The sequence below is a fragment of the Thamnophis sirtalis genome, unplaced genomic scaffold (assembly GCF_051295495.1).
Source record: "Thamnophis sirtalis isolate CommonGarterSnake01/CBP01778 unplaced genomic scaffold, rThaSir2_p1.2 scaffold_13, whole genome shotgun sequence".
NCBI lineage: Eukaryota > Metazoa > Chordata > Lepidosauria > Squamata > Natricidae > Thamnophis > Thamnophis sirtalis.
The window spans coordinates 7,887,559-7,907,642 of NW_028261393.1; the positions used below are offsets into that span (position 1 = coordinate 7,887,559).

General features: G+C 45.8%; 1 long non-coding RNA gene across 1 annotated transcript in view; it reads right to left on the bottom strand.

Moving 5' to 3' along the window:
• Positions 1 to 297: 297 nt before the first annotated feature.
• LOC148042977 (uncharacterized) overlaps positions 298 to 20,084 on the bottom strand; it is a 22,777-nt gene continuing 2,990 nt past the window's right edge. Inside the window, exons 2-3 of the long non-coding RNA XR_015698314.1 lie at positions 17,996 to 18,150; positions 298 to 1,168 (exon numbers count right to left, since the gene is read on the bottom strand). This is a non-coding gene — a long non-coding RNA (uncharacterized LOC148042977). The remainder of the gene's footprint in view (positions 1,169 to 17,995; positions 18,151 to 20,084) is intronic.

A 20,084-nucleotide genomic window follows, 5' to 3' on the forward strand; every position in this document is an offset into this window, starting at 1 on the left:
TTCATGAGCTTCATAGGCAAGGCAACCAGGATGGAGGTAGAACTGTTAAGGATACTTCAACGTAAAACTCCTGCTTGCAAACACTACCTTCTATCTAACACTACCTGTTTGCATTGTGAAGATACAAGAGTGTTTTTGTGTTTCAGTTTCTAAGGGGCTGCCACAAAGAAGAGGGGGGGGGGGACACAGCCTATTCTCCAAAGCACCTGAAGGCAGGACAGAAAGCAAGGGATGGAAATTAATCAAGGAGAGAAGCAATCTAGAATTTAGGGGCAATTTCCTGACAGTGAGAACCATTGGAACAGCTTGCCCCCAGAAACCATGGGTGCTCCAACACTGGAAGTTTTTAAGAAGAGGTTAGACAATCATTTGTGTGAACTGCTATAGGGTTTCTTGCTTGAGTGGTGGGTTGGACTAGAAGACCTCCAGGGCCCCTTCCAAGTCTGCTATTCTGTTGTTAAGAAGCTGAATATTTAGGTGTAGGCTACATATTTCCCCTTCAAGTTTCTTCATTCCTTCTTTTTTAATTGGGTGTGAGATCATGGTGTCAAACTTCACTGTGCACATTTAAAAAAAAAAAAGAATGGGAACATTTAAAAAAATAATAATTGCACTTTAACGCATTGGAGATAAAATTGTCTTTCAATTGTTGCAGGATTGTGGATGTTTCTGATTTTGGGGGTGGGGGCTTTAAGTTCTTGGCATTGTTCTTCTCCAATGAGCTCCGTAAATGCCAACTCTCTGTCCATCCTCAGGACACTTAGCTCTTCTTCGGTGCCAGCATCTAATTACGTTCAGGCATTGCAACAAGTACAACAGGATATTGGAGTCACGATACAAGTATCCCTCCGCCTTATGACCATTCATTTAACAATCATTCAAAGTTGCGATGCTGCTGGGGAAAAAAATGGACTTACACCCAGTCCTCGTGCTTACGACCGTCTTAGCATCCCCCACCATCATATGATAAAAATTAAGACCCTTGGAAATTGGCATTATATTTAGGACAGCTGCAGTATCCCGGGTGACAAGTGGAATCAACGAACTGACTTAATAACCGCAGCAAAAACACAAAAAAAGGTGTATAATTGGGTACAACTCACTTAATGACCACATCGCTTAGTGGCAGAACTTCCGGTCCCAATTGTAGCTGTAAGACGAGGACTACCTGGAGAGGGAGAGGGAAAAAAAATGTCTTGCTTACGGTACTGACCTCTCCATTATTTCAACCGTTTCAAAACCAGCCCACTCTGAACTCCCCTCCCACAAAAAACGTAAAAGCAAATCCTTAATTTTCTCAAATGCTGTTTGTGCAAAGGGAGAAAAAGAAGTTGTCTGTGCTTGTTTCTTTGCCCTGTTTTGTTTTAATTTTTAATAAAATTTAAGCAGGTTTTGTGAAAGTTCAGAATATTCACATACCTTGTGTTGAAAGGTTGAATTAGTAGGGAATCCCAATATCCCAGATCAGATTGAACAGTTAGAGGAATGGAACCCTCCCTTTCAGGGAAGTTATTTCCATACTTCTGCAACAAAATTATCAGGATTTGGACTCAATTAAAAAATGGCTTCAACTTTTTAAAAACACGGGAGCAAAAAGGCCCTTTTACCGCCCAATGAACAGATTGTGATGAACATGACTCTGAGCCCCCCTCTCTTTACAACCTCAACGGCTAACACCCTGTTTTTATCGTAAAATGAAACATAGAATTTTCTCAGTCCGTGAATATTTAAGATCACCATATCAATGTATCTTCAATGCATAAGATATACATTTAGGAGCCAAAAATGTTCCTATTTCTCCCTCATCTTCCTGTATAGAACTTAAGGAGAAATTTCCTGCCAGTTAGAACAATTAATCCGTGGAACAACTTGCCTCCAGAAGTTGTGAATGCCCCAACACTGGATGTTTTTAAGAAGATGTTAGATAGCCATTTGTCTGATGTGGTGTAAGATTCCCTGCCTAAGCAGGGGGTTGGACTAGAAGACCTCCAAGGTCCCTTCCAACTCTGTTATTCTTTTCTTTTCTATTCTATTCTATTCTAATTCTATTCATAAGGAAATGCTAATAAGGAAATATTTCTTCAAACAAGCTTACATTTTAGTGTACAGCCATTGAAAAATAGGAAGCATACCTGTCTCTCGGACTATTTCTAAGTTTCCATTGTAGGTAAAACCCAAACTAACAGTTTAAACCAGTGTTTCTCAACTTTGGCAACTTGAAGATGTCCGGACTTCAACTCCCAGAATTCCCCAGCCAGCATTCGCTGGCTGGGGAATTCTGGGAGTTGAAGTCCGGACATCTTCAAGTTGCCAAAGTTGAGAAACACTGGTTTAAACAATGCAGTGGCTTCCTTCCCATAAAACCTTTCAGCCAGAAGCCCAAATAAAATCACCTTAAGAGCACGTCCAATGTCTGAACCTGGACTGTTTGCCCATCTATCCCAGTGCTTTCTCGACCTAGGGAGATTTCAGATGCGTGGACTTCAACTCCCAGAATTCCCAAGGCCAGCCATGACCAAGGTTGAGAAACACCGATCTAATCTACGGTAATACTTTCAAGTTCCCTTCTTAGGGAAAATCTGTTCTCTGGGATCCAAGGTGGAAATGTTTCCCCAGCACTTCAACATCATCTTGGTTAGCTCTCTTATGTTCTGCAAGCAAAGGGAAATGCATTCTCATTCAGCTGGGACCACTCCCTTGCTGGAACCTGAGAGATCATTGTGGTTTGCTTTAAAGACTTATATAAATCAATCCAGAAAGAATTGCTTTGCTTTTAGATCTGTAGTGTAAAAAAGACAGGGCTATTTTAAAGAAAGCAGGAAGAGCTGGCGCTGGTCGAAGGCTTGAAGCTCTTCTCTCAAATCCCTTCCTAAGTCTCCACCGTCCTAAAGCAAAGTCAAACAGAATTCTATGCATCTGCAAGTTGTTATGCTTTTTTTTTCCAAAAATGGGGTTGAAAATTAACGTGAACATCTCTGAGAACTTCAAAGCAAGTGAAAAAATCACAAAGATGGCAACGTGAGATCTTCGCCTCCTCACTTCGTGGAGTCCAGACATTCCACATCCTTGACCTTTATCAGCATTTGCCTCTGTCAAACACGCAAACACACCAGCCCGGCTTGCTGCTTCCGTCCCAGGCAATATCTGGATTGGAATAAAACCAATTTCCATCTCCAAATTAACTGGATTTTTAAAACACCAAGACAAGGATCGCATCCTAGGATCGGGCATCTTTTTGTCCCACGAACAGGAAGGTTTCCTGTTGGCTGGCATCCATATATGGGCGATCTGCTTCACATTTCAGGTGGCGCTGCTTGCCCAGTTTCAAAAAAAAAAAAAAAGAAGAAAGCACCATTTTGGTCACCTGTCCTTATGCAGTTGGAATAGAGCTGGAAGGGACCTTGGAGGTCTTCTAGTCCAACCAGCCACTCAAGCAGGAGACCTTATCCAATTTGAAACAAGTGGGCGTCCAGTTTCTTCTTAAAAACCTCCAGCAATGAAGAACCCACAATTTCTGGAAGCACCGGTTAATTGTCCTCACTGTTAGGAAGTTTAATTCCTTAATTTCAGGTTTCTTCTCTCCTCTCTTCGTTTCCATCCAATGTTTCTTGTCCTGCCTTCTGGTGCTTTGCAAAATAATTTGACCCCCACCTCTTCTTTGCAATGCGCTCTACATGGGGCAGCCCTTGAAGAGTGTTCGGAGACTCCAGCTGGTCCAGAATGCAGCCGCGCGAGCGATTGTGGGTGCACCCCGGTACACCCACGTTACACCTATCCTCCGCGAGCTGCACTGGCTACCTATTAGTCTCCGGATACGCTTCAGGGTGCTAGTTGTTACTTATAAAGCCCTACATGGTATTGGACCTGGGTACTTGAGAGACCGCCTTCTGCCGATTACCTCCCACAGACCCATTCGATCCCACAGATTAGGCCTCCTCCGTATTCCATCTGCCAGCCAATGTCGGCTGGCGACTACTCGGAGGAGGGCCTTCTCTGTGGCTGCCCCGGCCCTTTGGAACGAGCTCCCCGTGGAGATTCGGACCCTCTCCACCCTTCGGGCCTTCCGGATGGCCGTGAAGACCTGGCTGTCCCAGCAAGCCTGGGGTTGAGTCTCCCCCCACTACTCGAATTTGCTGTGTCTGTTGTGCTTTTAAATTGTTCATATTGTCTGATTGTCTTTGTCTTACTTTTTGTAATTTCCCCTCCCTTGGCTTTGTTCAGCCGCCCTGAGTCCCTTCGGGGGAATAGGGCGGCCTACAAATTGAATAAACTCCAAACTTTGTATTTGCTTCTCAAATACTGGAATACCGCTATCATGGTACCCCTGGTCCTTCTTTTCTCTAGAGCAGTGTTTCTCAACCTTGGCAACTTGAAGATGTCCGGACTTCAACTCCCAGAATTCCCCAGCCAGCATTCGCTGGCTGGGGAATTCTGGGAGTTGAAGTCCGGACATCTTCAAGTTGCCAAGGTTGAGAAACACTGCTCTAGACTGGCCAAACTCAAATCCTGCAACTGTTCTACGTATGTTTTTGTCCACAGGCCTTTCATCCTCCTAGTAGCTCCTCTCTGCACTCCCCCCCCCCAAAGTGCAAAGAATCTGCAGAATCTACCTTCAGTTTTTAGATAGGACCGTTCTTACTTAAAATCCAGACTCCCCCATTAAAACCACTGATGGAGGACACCAGCCAGCAGGGAATTGGAGGGAGCCTATCACAGTAGGAAGGGTGGAGATGCAAGTAGGCAAGGCCACGAGGGATACTCTTTTTATCAAATGGGGCACCACCAGATCCAGCCAAGGAAACGAAGAGAAGTGCAGAGCAGTAGATCTATATAATAGATAGACGCAGAGGAGAGCCTTCTCGGTGGCAGCTCCGACCCTTTGGAACAATCTCCCAGTGGAGATTCGTACCCTCACCACCCTCCAGACCTTCCACACAGCCCTCAGAATCTGGCTATCCCGTCAGGCCTGGGGTTAAGACTGTAACCCGCCCGAATGGTATGAATGTTGTGTTTTAATTATGTATTGTCTTATATGTTAAAAGTTTGTCTTCCTCCCCCCCCCTTTTTAAGTTGTGAGCCGCCCTGAGTCCCCCCAGGGAAAAGGGTGGCATATAAATAAACTTATCTATCTATCTATCTATCTATCTATCTATCTATCTATCTATCTATCTATCTATCTATCTATAATAGGCTTTTTAAAGTTGGGTGTTAAAGAGTGGGAGGTCCTCTTTCATCATATAAGGGACAAAAAAGATTTTATTTTCCAATGCTGACCTCTAACTTATTCCTCATAAAAACTGAATAAATAATACACATTATATTATGAATATAAATGTGATAATAATAATAATAAGGAGAAGGAGGAGGAGGAGGAGGAGAAGGAGAAGGAGGAAGAAGAAGGAAAAGGGGAAGGAAAAGGAGAAGAAAGCAGAAGAAGCAGAGCAGAATATATGCCTAGGCAGGGGGTTGGACTAGAAGACCTCCAAGGTCCCTTCCAACTCTGCTATTGTACTGTATATAATCAAACACAGGGAAGGGAGTTTAAGCTCTCATTCATGAAATTTTTTTCCTATTACATTGCTTCATTTTTAGATTGTATTACAGACAGTCCTCAACTTACAACAGTTCATTCCAGTTCAAATGGCACTGGAAAATTGTGACTAATAACCATTTTTCACTGTTACGGCCTTTGCAGCCTCCCCATGGTCATGTGATCAAAATTCAAGTGCTTAGCAACTGGTTCCTACATATGACCGTCGCTACTTGTAATGGACTCTTTTAGCCCCCTAAAAAAACATTACAGGGGGCAAGCTCTCTGCCCCCTAATTTTGTTCCAGGGAATGATGCCCTACAAAACCTTATGACATACTGTGTCCTGTTAAGATGCTGCAAATTCATGTCTGTCCATCCGTTCCCCCCCATCATAAATTAACGTGGGTACTTTTTGGGGGGGGGGGGCATTCACAAGGAAGGATCAGGATCAGGAACTCAAAAGGGAGGCTTGGTGCAAATTTAGCGTGTTAGGGCTATCTTTTCATTAGCGCCAGCCCTGATGGAAAGAACAACAAGAGAGGAATAGGAGAACTAGTTTGAGAGAACAGGAGGTTTCTGAAAGGCTGGGGAGCACAGGTCACAGGCGGGGTGGGGGGAGCTCAAAAGCCCCCCATCCCCTCTCCAAGGGCTGCACCAGCCAGTGACGAAGCCTGGGGAGGGGGCCAAGGGAGAGAAAGTCTTCTGCAAGTGATCAATTCACACATCCGGCAGGAAGGGGGGGGGGAGAGAAGCAGCAGGGGGGGGCAGTGGAAAAGGACAGAAAGAGGGGAAACCTGTGGGGCAGGGGAGACCCTTTTGCAAATGAACAGCTCAGACCTCTGCGAAAGGTGGCTGCCTCTTCTGAAGTAGAAGGGGGGGCGGGGAAACGAGGCGGAAAGGAGGAGGAAAAAAGAAAGGGGAGGAGAGGAATGAGACAGAACAAAAAGGAAGACAAAAGAAGCCCCCCCCCCACTCTTCAGACTGGCCGACCACCGTACAGGACCTGTTCAATGGAGCTTGGCTTCTAGTAGAAAAGCGGACCCCCTCCCCATCCTTAGCCCGGACCCATTAGTTCAAGGAATGTCTTGTCCCTTGCAAGTTTCTGTTTATGCAGAGAGGCCTCACATTTTCCTAGGTTGGAACTAGCTAAGGAAAGCCACGGGGCCTTCTTAGTGGTGGGGCCTGTTCCCTGGCAACACGTCTCTTTCAAACAGAGGTAGTCCTCGACTTCCGACAGTTCGTTTAGTGACCGTTGCAACGGCACTCAAAAAACAAAAAGTGACTCGGGACCATTTTTACACCCTTAACGACCACTGCAGTTATTTCCCCATAATCAAAATTCAAAAATCAGCTTGGCACCGACTTGTATTTAGGACGATCACAATGTCCCAGGGTCATGTAGTCCCCCGTTTGTAACCTTCTGACATGCAATGTCAATTTGAGAAGCCGGATTCACTTAACAACGGAGTTACCAATTTAAACAACTGTGGCGAGAAAGGTGGCAAAATGGCATTAAACGCACTTAACGAATGTTTCGCTTAGCAATAGCAGAAATCTTGGGCTCAGTTGTGGTCTTAAGCCGAGGAATACCTGCACAGGTAAGCTCTTTCTCCACTTTCCCTTCTAGAATGGGCTGAGGAAATGCCTGGATAGTAAGGCGTCTTATGAGGTGACACCAACAGCCAGTTATGGCTGAAGTTCTACTCTCAGATGTGAAGCTGGCTTGTAGCTTTGAGTTAAGACTAGCAGTAACAGCATCAACTACTATTAACAGTAATTGTTATAGTTCTTTTTTCTTGCAATTCTTATATGAAGCCTAGAAAAGCCTATAAATTAATAATCTGAACTCTAAGGCAATGAGGGAAATAGTAATAAAGATGATAGTTTGATAGAGGATAGATAGATGGATAGATAGATAGATAGATAGATAGATAATGATATAGGTAGACAGAGATAGAGATAGATAGATAGATAGATAGATAGATAGATAGATAGATAGATAGATAGATAGATAGATAGATAGATAGATATAAATAGGTGATAGAGAGATGATAGATAGATATAAATAGGTGATAGAGAGATGATAGATAGATATAAATAGGTGATGATAGATAGATAGATAGATAGATAGATAGATAGATAGATAGATAGATAGATAGATGGATGATATAGGTAGACATAGATAGATAGATAGATAGATAGATAGATAGATAGATAGATAGATAGATATAGATAGATGATATAGGTAGACAGAGAGAGATATATAAATAGGTGATAGGGTGATGATAGATAGATAGATAGATAGATAGATAGATAGATAGATAGATGATAGATAGATAGATATAAATAGGTGATAGAGAGATGATAGATGATATAGGTAGACAGAGATAGATAGATAGATAGATATGCAGACAGACACAGGGGGGGCCTTTTGCCTCTTGCACCAGTTCCCACACAACTAGCAATTTATCTGAAATAATAAAGGAAGAAAATATAACAACAGCTAGCAATGAGTGACAAGGCATTTTCCCTCTGGATTTATTAATTTTATTTGTACCTCGCCTTTATTACTTTTTTTTACAAATAACTCAAGGCAACAAACACAACCAATGCACTTTCCTCCTCCTCCTCCTGCTATTTTCTTCACAACAACATCCCGGTAAGGTGGGTTGAGCTGAGACAGAATGACTGGCCCAAAGTCACCCAAGTGGGCTTTCACGGCTGAGACGGGACTTGAACTCACGGACGTCCTGCCTCCTAGCCCCTGGTGCCTTAATCACTAGAGCAGAGGGGGCTTTCGTTAATACCCACTAATTGAGCTGATTTGTAAGATACCTCAGAAGCACCCAACTTTCTCCTGCTAAGCTGCTGGTTTCAGTCTGTTGTGTTACAAAGAAGGGGGATTCTGCGCTTTCTAATGGAAGAGCAGCAGAAAGATTTCTTTCCAACCCTGGGAAGAAATAATAGAACTAAACAAAATAAATAAAAATAAAGCTACAGCATTAAGCCTTCTTGTAGGATTACTTCAGGAGGAGTGTGTCTTTCCACCTGTGTCTTTGTTCGAGAACAAAAGTACATCACAGCTTTTTTTCCCCTCCCTGCTGCTGAAATCACACCTGTGTAAATCATTTCGCTTTCCCATCTACCCAGAAAATACTGCAGAGAGAGGCCTTTGGCCTCTACACAAGTAGTCCTCAACTTATGACCAGAACTGAGCCCAAGATTTCCATCGCTAAGCAAGTTAGGTGAATTTTGCCCCATTTACAACTTTTCTTGCCGCACTTCACCAATTTCGTTGTATATATGATGTACAATGACAATAAAGGCTATATACTACGTAAGTGAATCACTGCAATTGTTAAATTAGCGACACTAATTGTTAAGTGAATCTGGCTTCCCCAGTGACTTTGCTTGGGGCAAAAGCAGATCGCATGACCTGGGGCCACTGCAGCCGTCGTAAATATGAGTCCATTGCCAAGCATCTGAATTTTCATCAGGTGACCATGGGGAAATGCTACAACGGTCGTTAAGTGTGAAAAACAGAGCCGAGGTGGCGCAGTGGTTAAATGCAGCACTGCAGGCTACTTCAGCTGACTGCAGTTCAGCAGTTCGGCTGTTCAAATCTCACCGGCTCAAGGTTGACTCAGCCTTCCATCCTTCCGAGGTGGGTAAAATGAGGACCCGGATTGTTGTTGGGGGCAATATGCTGACTCTGTAAACAGCTTAGAGAGGGCTGAAAGCCCTATGAAGCGGTATATAAGTCTAACTATTGCTATTGCTAAAAACAGCCACAAGTCACTTTTTTTCAGTGCTGTTGTAACTTTGAACGGCCACTAAATGAATTGTGGTAAGTCAAGGACTACCTGGATGTATATATACCTTCACATTCCTTGATATTTGCGAGAATTGAACTAAGTTATGACTGGCTCTCCTTCCAGTTTAAAAAGTCCCAACTTTTTAGGGGTAAGCTATTTTAAACTTCATGTCTCATCCCTCTTTTTTCCTGCCCTACCTTTTCTCTCCCTTCTTTGAGGGCTTAACGGACAACCCTTTTAAATCAAGGCAGCTGCTGCTTATTGTCAGTTGATGGTTTCTACATGACATCCCAACATTTGTTAAGAGTAAAAATAGGTACACTTAAAAAAACACACACACACACACATGTGCTTTATATTTGGGAGAAGAAAGAGGCAGGAACTAGGAATGGCTTCTGGGGAGGCCCAAGGAGGCAAAATAAACTTTGCTAGACTTGCTGGTTTCTCTTGCAATTTAAAAGCAAACAAAAGTTTTGCTTTTGAATGATTTGCCTCCGTGTTATGCTTAGCCGGTCCCCGAAGCAATCTGATTTAGCCAATTTTGAAGGCCATGAACAGAAACGCACAACTGGTCAGAAGTAAACCCAGCAGCATAAATCTGACACCTCCCCGCTCCCCTACGCCTTTGAAAAATAAATACGAATTCCATTGTTATCTGCAGCAGTAAGAAAATAGGAAGCGGCTGAAAAGGATATTTTCTAGTTTTTTTTATGAATTCACCAGGCCCTGGATAGTCCCCCTTCTAAGGAAAATAGTTGTTTTGGGGACTTTTAGCCTTTTCAAAAAAAAATGGTGGAAAAATCTGAACTTTTCTTGAGTGCTTTAAGACCCAAAAGGATCAGAAAGGGATTGTGTGTTTGTGTTTGTGTGTATCTTCACTGGCTGTGTATGTTAAGGCAGTAGTTGATTTGGGGACTTTTAGCCTTTTCAAAAAAGATGGTAGAAACATCTGAACTTTTCTTGAGCGCTTTAAGACACAAAAGGATCGGAAAGGGATTGTGTGTTTGTGTTTGTGTTTGTGTGTGTGTGTGTATCTTCACTGGCTGTGTATGTTAAAAGCTCCAGAGAACTGGAAGCCGAGATAATGCAGGGACTAAGATCCAGATCTTTAGTTCGTCAATACGGATAGTTAAGGCAACACTGATGGGACGGGAGCGGAAGAAGAGATCTTGTATTTGTGGGATCCACTAAATAAATCCCTAGAGCGCTTTTAGCAAAGTTGATGAATGAGAACTAAAAGGGGAGTAAAGAGGGGAGGGGTGGGGGAGAGCGAGGGCTGGGCCTGGAAGGGTTAAGGGGGAGCTGAAGCCTGTGTTAGGCCTTGTTGCCATGGCGGCAGACTGTCTCATTGGCACTCCCTGACCCCTGAAGGGGGATCTTGGGGAGAGGGGGGGGGGTGAAGGCTGAGACGCAGACACTCCAGGCGGAGTTGGGGCAAAGTCCCTTGAGAATCAGTCTAGCACCTGATACTACAAACAGTAAAGCCACAGCCCTCCACCGTGTGTGTGTGTGTGTGTGTGTGTGTGTGTGTGAGAGAGAGAGAGAGAGGGAGGGAGGGAGAGAGAGAGATATATATAGAGAGATAGAGATAGATAGATAGATAGATAGATAGATAGATAGATAGATAGATAGATAGATAGATAGATAGATAGATAGATAGATAGATAGATGTTAGATCAGTGATGGGCAACCTTTTTGGCGTGGTGTGTCAAAAATCGGCCAAAAATCGAGCATAACTCGCGTTGTGTGTCACTTCGACAAAAACATAATTTTGCGCAATTTATAGTTGCTGCTAATGGCGCTCACAGTTCCCGTTGGCACTCCGCTGTTCCCTGCTGTGGTGCGGTCGTAACCGACAGTCCCAGGAGTAGACTCTCTGTGCCGGCCTGACTGGAGAGAGGTGCGCACTGTTCCCGCGCTCCTCTCCTGCGGGTCCTCCCATGCCGCGCTGATGACGTGTGTGCGCACGGCACGCACGCCTTACCAGCAGCCCCTGCGCTCAGAAAGGGGCGGCGGCGATACAGTAAATGAGTGTGGGCGGGGGAGATCACACGTCCCGCCCCCCCCCCCCCCCGTTCCTCCAGCACAGATTCTTTCATCCTCGGCGGCCGTGCAGGAGCCGAGGATGAATCGCATGAAATCCTGTGCGTGTCACCCCAAATGGCTACGCGTGTCAGCACTGACACGCGTGTCATAGGTTCGCCATCACTGTGTTAGATAGATACAGTGTTTCTCAACCTTGGCAACTTGAAGATGTCCGGACTTCAACTCCCAGAATTCCCCAGCCAGCAAATGCTGGCTGGGGAATTCTAGGAGTTGAAGTCCGGACATCTTCAAGTTGCCAAGGTTGAGAAACACTGCTTTAAGATGTGTGGACTTCAGCTTCCAGAATTCCCCAGCTGGCAATGCTGACTGAGGAATCCTGGGAGTTGAAGTCCGCGCACCTTCCAGCAGCCCAGGTTGAGAAACACTGTATTAACATATATGTGTAGCATGCATGATAGCTGGCTGGGAAACAGCCACAGGCAGCCAGCAAAGGCTTCAGAGCCAGGTGGCAAACTCACGCAGTGATTTGCAGGGTTATATATGCATGCTACCCGCTGATGCAGACAAAGGGTAAAAATGCACCCATCGCCGGTTGAGGGATGCCCAGCCACAGATGAAGGACAATGAATTACAGGTTAAAAAAATAAAAAAATAAAAAATAAATAAATCCATGTGCCAAATGTAGGGAGAAGTGGCCGGTGGGCTGCCATGCGCACACATGGCCCCAGGCTGCAAAAGCACCGGGCCCACACAGGGGTGATCCTGGCTCTTGAACTCCCACACCTCTAGGGGCAAATGGTACGTACATTCCCATGTTCAATGGTACATGAAAGACTTGGCCAAGTAAAAGAGGCAAAAATGAGGCCAAATGAGGTGGGAACAAAGATAATTGAGCCTAGAGCAGGACAGGGGATAGCAATGTGGCAAGGAATCCCAAACACTTCCATATTTATTGCAAATTACAAGACAGAAATTCTGGCATCTCCTCTGTATTCAAATATAAATCCATCCACAGATTAAAATCCACCTGGTTAATTCCTGCCCACATCTGCCTTTTGGCTGGCCTTTTTTTATTCGACCCACGTTAGCCATTTTCTTACCCTCAAACTGGACAGGAGACCAATGGGTTTGGTTACTGAATTGACTGTTGTTTCCCATTTCCACTCTTTTAAATTTGGAAAGGCCGCCCAGAATCCAATGGGGTTTTGGGTGGTAGATAATAAATTGCGTAAGAAAGGAATCCAATGTCACCAGAGGCAAAACGAAAAGGCCCGCCCTACCACTTTGCTTCTTGACACTCAACTGTGCGATAAATTGTGCATGGGAAGTTCACACATAGCATTTTCCCAATCCACACACTTATTCTAAGCCACGCTTGGTTTAGTCATGGTTTGCAGAATATGCCATGATTCACCTGGGTTCACACAATATGCTAAGCTCTAAATCTTGGTTTCCAAACCATTACTTATGCTCAGTGAAAGCCAAACCAAAGAATCTTTGGTACTCTCTGAGCTTGTTTTTCCCCCCAGATGTCTCATTATCTGACCAGGTAAGATCACCGTCATGTTACCTATCAGGTTAATGATAGGTAAGCAAACAACTAACCTCAGAGAGCATCAAGGACTCCACAGTTGAACCCAGAACTACATATATTACCTCCACTAGACCGATTAGATCCCACAGATTAGGCCTCCTCCGAATTCCATCCGCCGGCCAGTGTCGACTGGCGACTACCCGGAGGAGAGCCTTCTCTGTGGCTGCTCCGACCCTCTGGAACGAACTCCCCGTGGAGATTCGAACCCTCACCACCCTCCAGGCCTTCCGTAAAGCCCTTAAAACCTGGCTGTTCCGACAGGCCTGGGGCTAAAGAATTGTTGCCCCCGTCTCGAATTGGTATGACTGTTGTGTGTTTTTAATTATGCATTGTTTTGTGTTGTTTTAATTTTTTGTTTGTATCCCCCTTCCCTGGTTGAGTTGTGAGCTGCCCTGAGTCCCCTTCGGGGGGAAACGGCGGCATATAAATAAAATCAACATTCAACATTCATTCAACATTCAACATATTCTCTATTGGTATGGTACAATATGGCTTGGTGCATATAAACCCCTGGTGCGTTCCCAGATCTTATGAGAGAGGCTGAGACCAGAATATTTTTCTTATAAATGTGGATTCTGACTTTTAAGATCTTCCCACACATTCTCCCTCCTCTGGGGATGCTACCCCAAAGGAAATATTCTAAGAAAACCCATATATCCAGCTATGCTTTTGCTCTCGGCGTCACCAAAATCTGGATTTTGACTAGAATGCTCTATAGAAAGGGCATCCAATGTTGGCAACTTTAAGACCTGTGGACTTCAGTTCCCAGAATTCCCCCAGCCAGCCAAGAAGGATTCTGGGAGTTGAAATCTACAAGTCTTAAAAGTTGCCTAGGCTGGATGCTCCTGCTCTACCAATATTTTAAACATGTTAATGGAATCTTCTATGTTCAAAATCCTGTGGCTTTCTAAACCACTATTTAACTACCATTTAACTAGGCTGACCTGGCTTATGAGAAATAAGGCCCCAGTACCAGTGTCCAATTCTTCTGCAAATTATTCAGATAATAAGGCTCTTTTTCCTCTTCCTGTCCAGAAAGCAATGCCATCTCACCACTCAGCTTTGAAGAGATTAGCTAGTTGCCACTGGAGGGAACAAAATTATGATGGGCACTTCATTCAAACTTTTGGAAAATGAGCAAAAAGCCTCTTGGTAAAACAACAACAACATCATGTTGTTGTTTTTAAGGCAAGAGAGTTTTAGGGATGGCCCCCACAATGCAGCTTGCCAAACCATAGTTTGCGGAATAAATCATAATTAGCCAAATGTGCACAACTTGTTAAGTCATAAACTGTGGATTATAAGCCACAACGGCTTATGTATGTGGAAGAGACAGAGTGAAAAATAAACAAACCCCTCCTGGCATAGCATGAGGTATGAAAACGGGCATTGTGTCTGAGCTGAGCTCAAGCAAGGGAATCCTTTCTCCACAGGTATTAACCAGTTCCTTTAATAATAACCAGATGGGATGGCTTGAAACAGAGTCTGGAGCCTTCCTGGTGTGTGTGTTTAGCCAGTGAAGGAAACACATCCACATCAACAGGTAATGAATGACACCAACAGAAGCAGGCCCTGGAGATGCACTAATGCACGCCAGTGCTTGTAGCAAGACATCTGATGTCTATAGATCCAGTGGTCTGTTTCCTCTGCTCCCACCAGGACCAAACCATCCTATGCCGTCCTTTCTCAGCATTGCTTTCCATAGGTGTTGTCGGAGCCCACATTCCTTGCCAAGATGGCTGAAAATTGGGAATGTTGCATAGGAGCCCAACACATCTGGAGAACAAAGACAGGGGGAAAGATGGCATCTGCAGAAGAAAGCACCCCTATAGCCAGTCCTGTTTCCCTACCATCTGGTTCCACGCTCAGCATCATTGACTGCCGGCTGGTCTGCAATTTGGCGGTTTTGAATTTCACCAGGCTCAAGGTTGACTCAGCCTTCCATCTTTCCAAGGTTGGTAAAATGAGGAGCCAGATTGTTGGGGGCAAGAGGCTGACTCTGTAAACTGCTTAGAGAGGGCAATAAGGTAATGGCAAAGATTCCCTCGCACATATGTTGCTCACCGTTCCCGACTCTTAAGGGGTGGTGGTGCTCATCCCCGTTTCAAAGCTGAAGAGCCAGCATTTGCCGAAGACATCTCCATGGTCATGTGGCCGGCATGACTAAATGCCAAAGGCACACGCAATGCACCTTCCCACCAAAGGTGGTCCCTGTTTTTTCTACTTGCATTTGTTTATATGCTTTTGAACTGCTAGGTTGGCAGAAGGAGGGACGAGTAATGGGACCTCACTCTGTTACGTGAGAGTAGGGATTTGAGCCGCCAAACTGCCAACCTTTCTGATTGACAAGCTCAGCATCTTAGCCACTGAGCCACCATGTCCCTTAGAGAGGGCTGTAAAGCACTGTAAAAGGGGCATATAAGTCTTACTGCTTTTGCTTTTGACAATGGTATTGGTCGAAACAGAGACAAAATACCGGAAGTCTTATTAGACGCACCTCATCAATATTAATATATAACCTAGACTGTGCTTTGCTAATTACAGTATTTTCCCTTGCCCCAGATTACCTCCTCTTCAGTTTTTCAGACAACCATAAAACCCCAATTTCCAATTAGAAACACTTTGGCATCCCTACAAGCCCAGGAACAGACACAGCCACCTTTCCAATTAAAATCCTTTATATTTTGCATGAAAGCTTTTGGGGGGGAAAAAGCTGGTGCGTGGGACTAAACTGGGGACCACCAGAGAGAAAAGGAACAATCAGACATCCTTAAGGTAGCCTTCTCCTCGCAGAGAGGTTTTTATAAAATAAGCAGGCAGGGCCCCACAATTAAATTGTTCTACTCTTTTCCTTCCCTTCAACTCCCAGATGGTAGAAAGAATAAAAAACCTTGGCAAACATGAGGCATAATATATATATATAAATGTTTATTAGTAAGAAGGGACAGACCTTTTGGCCTTCTCTTCTAGGGCCATTTCTTCCAGTACTTATCCTGATATTTATTGTAAGAGAGGAAAGTGTTTTTTCTCACCTAAGCTAGAATTGCAACCTACAAATCACCAACTATTGGGTGGGGAAAGAGAGAAGGGAAACTCACGGACAGCACTATGGTGGTGTGCATATTCTCCCTCCCCACTTCTGTCTTTCTATCAGGGTGAACCCAGGCCCCAGGGTGGGTTTAAAACCAGGAGCACATATACTCTCTATTCATAGGTGTGCTAACGTGAAGAGGCATCCCAAAGGTTGTGCAAGCAAGGAAGATGGGAACGAGCAGAAAGAAGAAACAGACAGGGCAGGATGGAGGGGGGGTCATGCTGCAGACCTCATCTGGCTATGTCTGGCATGAGCTGGCAGAAACGGAGAATATAAAACCCGGCGGAAAAAATGGTGCAGTGGTGAAACGGATGAGTACAGGCGGAAGAGGAAGCCAATGCCCAAGGTAAGATCGTAGTGGGCTCGAGGATGGATGAAAACGATGACAGCATCGCACAGCGGAAAGGCTAAAGAATGAATAAGGATGGATGATCGGGGTGGGGTGGGGGGGTTGGGGGTTGGGAGAGTCCTAGTTAGAAGACGCCCAAAAGAGATCAGTTCTATAAGGGAGGTGGGTGAATAGGGAGACACAGAAGGCAGTCTCTCTCTCTCTCTGTTGCGATGGGTGTGAATGGGGAGACAAAGGTGGAAACGAGGAGATGGCTGAACTGAAGCAATTGATGGACACGCATTACAGTAATGTCCGCGTTTCAGCCCAGCTGGGGAAACCAAGGCAGCGCGCCACCGTACACCGGCCACGATGCTTGGACATGGGACGGATTTCAACAGAGAGGCGCAGACAAAATCTACGTCTTCGCTGTGGGCTCCCAGCTTTAGCTCAAGGCTGTGAGATAAGGCGACCGCGTTCCTTAAATCTCCCTTCTTTTGCCAGGTCTCCAACTAATCTGTCTAATACGAGCTGGAATAGACTAGAAAACTCCGTTTCTGCAACCGTCACCCACATGACCAGGGGGGCTAGAAATGACTGGCGCGCGTAGCTTCACAGATCCAGAAGGCATCTGTGGTGGTGGTGATGGCTGTGCTGGCAACAAAGAGAAATGTGACACGACCCTTGGCACCTTCCCCTGAATGGAAGGTTTGTCCCATGTTCCGTAAGCACAGGTATGGGCAGGGATGTGGGAAACTTAAAAAGCAAAAGGTAGGGAGACTGAGAGAGAATGAAGGGATGACGAAGAAGAGAAGGAGGAGGAGAACCGGCAAGGTGATGAGACTGGTGCAATATTTCTCTTCCTTCCAATCTCCTCCTCCCCCTACCCCCCACCTCTGGGTTCCTGCTTGGTTGCAATTTCTCCTTACTCCTTTTCACACATGCACATACAACCAGTGGTAGAGCTGATTAGGCGGTCCAGTTATGGCTCTATGATGAGCATGAAAGTAGGGGTGGAGGCATTGCTGGAGACTATCTAAGACTGCAAGCTTGTATTTCTCCGGGGGGGGCGACGGGGCGACACCGACTCTACATGCATGCTTTGCAAAACCACCAGCCAACAACTGCTTGGCCATACAGCTGTGAGGGTGCCAAAACAGATTTTCTCCAAAACCTGACATAAAAGCACAATACCCTGTATGTACAAAGCACATCTCTCTCTCTCTCTCCCCCCCCTCTCTCTTTCCCTCCCTCTCCCTCTCTCAACTCAGTTATAATTTCCCTACCCCAAGATTTGGCCTCAAAGCATTAAGTAACAAGAAAGCTTATACAAACATACCAATCAAATTATATATCTATCTAGGCAAGAGATAAGTGAGTGCTTGGGTTTCAATAAGTAATGCATATAAGCAGACTCGTACCACACACACACACATCAATACATCAACTGTTAAATCTAACAGGAGAACATGCTACCTTTAAGGGGGAGGCAGTTATTGTATTTAATCCAAACTAATCCCCATTCACCATCTGCATTAAAGACGCCAGAGATCATATTTTGTTTAACTGTCAGCAAACCAGTGTACCTTATTCTTCTACAAAGGGCTGGATGAAGGGCACCGTCATCATCATCATCATCATCATCACCATCATCATCATCATCACCCAGGATAGGGACAGCAATCTTTTTGGGAATCCGTCACTGCTCTGACCGCCTTCTGGGTGAGGCAAGGATGTGGACCTAGAATTATTATTATTATTTTTATAACGCAGCCTTTTCGAACTGCGTAAAAAAAAAAAAAAATTTACAGCTTGCGCGAGGACCGTTCCGTGCGCCTCCTCCACCTCCCCATTCCTCGCCAGACGTCTGCTATCTCCAAAAAAGAGAAAGGGGAGGAGGGATGAAGGCCACTTAGTCTGAGCTTTTCAGACCTAAAAGGAGCCCATTGGAAGATGAAACTCAAGGTTTAAGGGGACAGCCTGCGTTTCTGTTAACCAATGAGGGAAGCCAGCACAAAGAGGGTGAAATTCACCACTAGCGATGGGCCAGAGAGAGGATCCCAGAGAGAGAACCCTATGAGAATGCCGAGGGACACCTGTATGGTGCATACAGAGACAGGGAATGCTCTAATCAGGATCCCCAACTGGATCTGAAGGAATGCGGTTAAAGAGGCATATAGATCATCATTTGTCCCTACTGGATCAGGTCCTTCCCGAGGCGGGAGATGTTCCTTCGCAAAAGTGACCGTTTGCAAGACAAGATTCCTGAGGAGTGGGGGAGCCCAAAGACGATGCCCTTTGCTCGCCCGGAGGATGCCCCACCCTGGAACATTTGAGCAGAGGCTGTCTATGCAAACTCGCACATGCGCAGAGGAGCTGGCACCTCTGATGAAGAACATATGCCTCCGTAGCCTTGGACTGCAGATGTGTTTATGGAACACGGGTTCCACTTTCCGGAGGGCGCATTGCCATGCCTGCCCTATTTTGTGTGTGTGTGTGTGTGTGTGTGTGTGTGTGTGTGTGTGTGCATGTAACGTGTTTGCCTCTCTATGGGGAAGAGGGGGAAAAAAAAAGAGAGAGGAGAGGCCGCTGGGGAACAGCCAGGCTTCTGGGAACCAGAAGAGCAGGGCTTCCTTACATAAAGGAACACGAGAGCGAGCAGCTTCTCTTGGCGTCTCCAGCCGCTGCCAGCATGGTGCAGGGGCTCCCCCCCCCCCGTTTATAGCCCCTAGACCTTGCTCTCCTCCTAGACAAACTGATTTATGCCGAGGCGAAACTCTGCCAATGAATGGAGGCTACGCGGAGAGAGACCCCTGACCTCGCCCGTGACCTCTGACCCTGTCTGGCTTCACAGACAGACTGCAGCTGGGTCTCTCCCCCTTGACCCTTTAATTCCAGACCTGCCCTGCCCCACCAAGGAGCCCTGCCAGACATTAACCCTCTGAGTGCTGCATCTCTCTCTGTCTCTCTGTCTCTGTGTGTGTGTCTCTGTCTCTCTCTCTCTTAGGAAAAGAAAAGGGAAGGTGGGGGGCAAAAGCCAACACAATTAAAAGACTTATGAATCCTTTACCTGAGCTTAAGTTACGAGGCTGCATTTTTTGGAAGTGGAGATTTGGGGTTCAGCAGCTCATCTCCTCTCCCCACCACCCCCACCATCGCATTTGAACCCTGGCCCACCCCCATTTCAGCGGTCCTATGCTTTATCCTAAAGTCACGCACTCTGTGCCTGCCTGCCTGCCCTCTCTGCTTTCAGTCTGCCAGGTTCCAGTCAACACACACTGAAAAATGTACACCCCCCCCTTCCCGCTCCCCGCCACTGAACCCAAGCAATCCCTGCTGTTTCTCTCTCCCCCCCCCCGGCTCCTCCTCCTCCTCTCCTGTCGCACTCAACTCCTCCTAAATCTCAGCCCCTTATTTCGACTCTCTCCAAGCAAGGTCGATTTCCACCGGGGCACCCCCCTTCCTCTCCCTGTGCCCCCCCCCCGCTTTCTCCTATTCGAAAGAAGGGCAGGTTAGGGGCAACAAGTAGCAGCAAAATGTACAGTCATTGGAGATGGGGAGGGGAAAGGGGGGGGGGGAAAGAACGGAGCTCCTCTGCCCCCCCTCCCCCATTCCTGCCTGCAACTGCAGAGAGGTGCATCTTGGGATGAATAAATTACACGGGCAATGGAATGG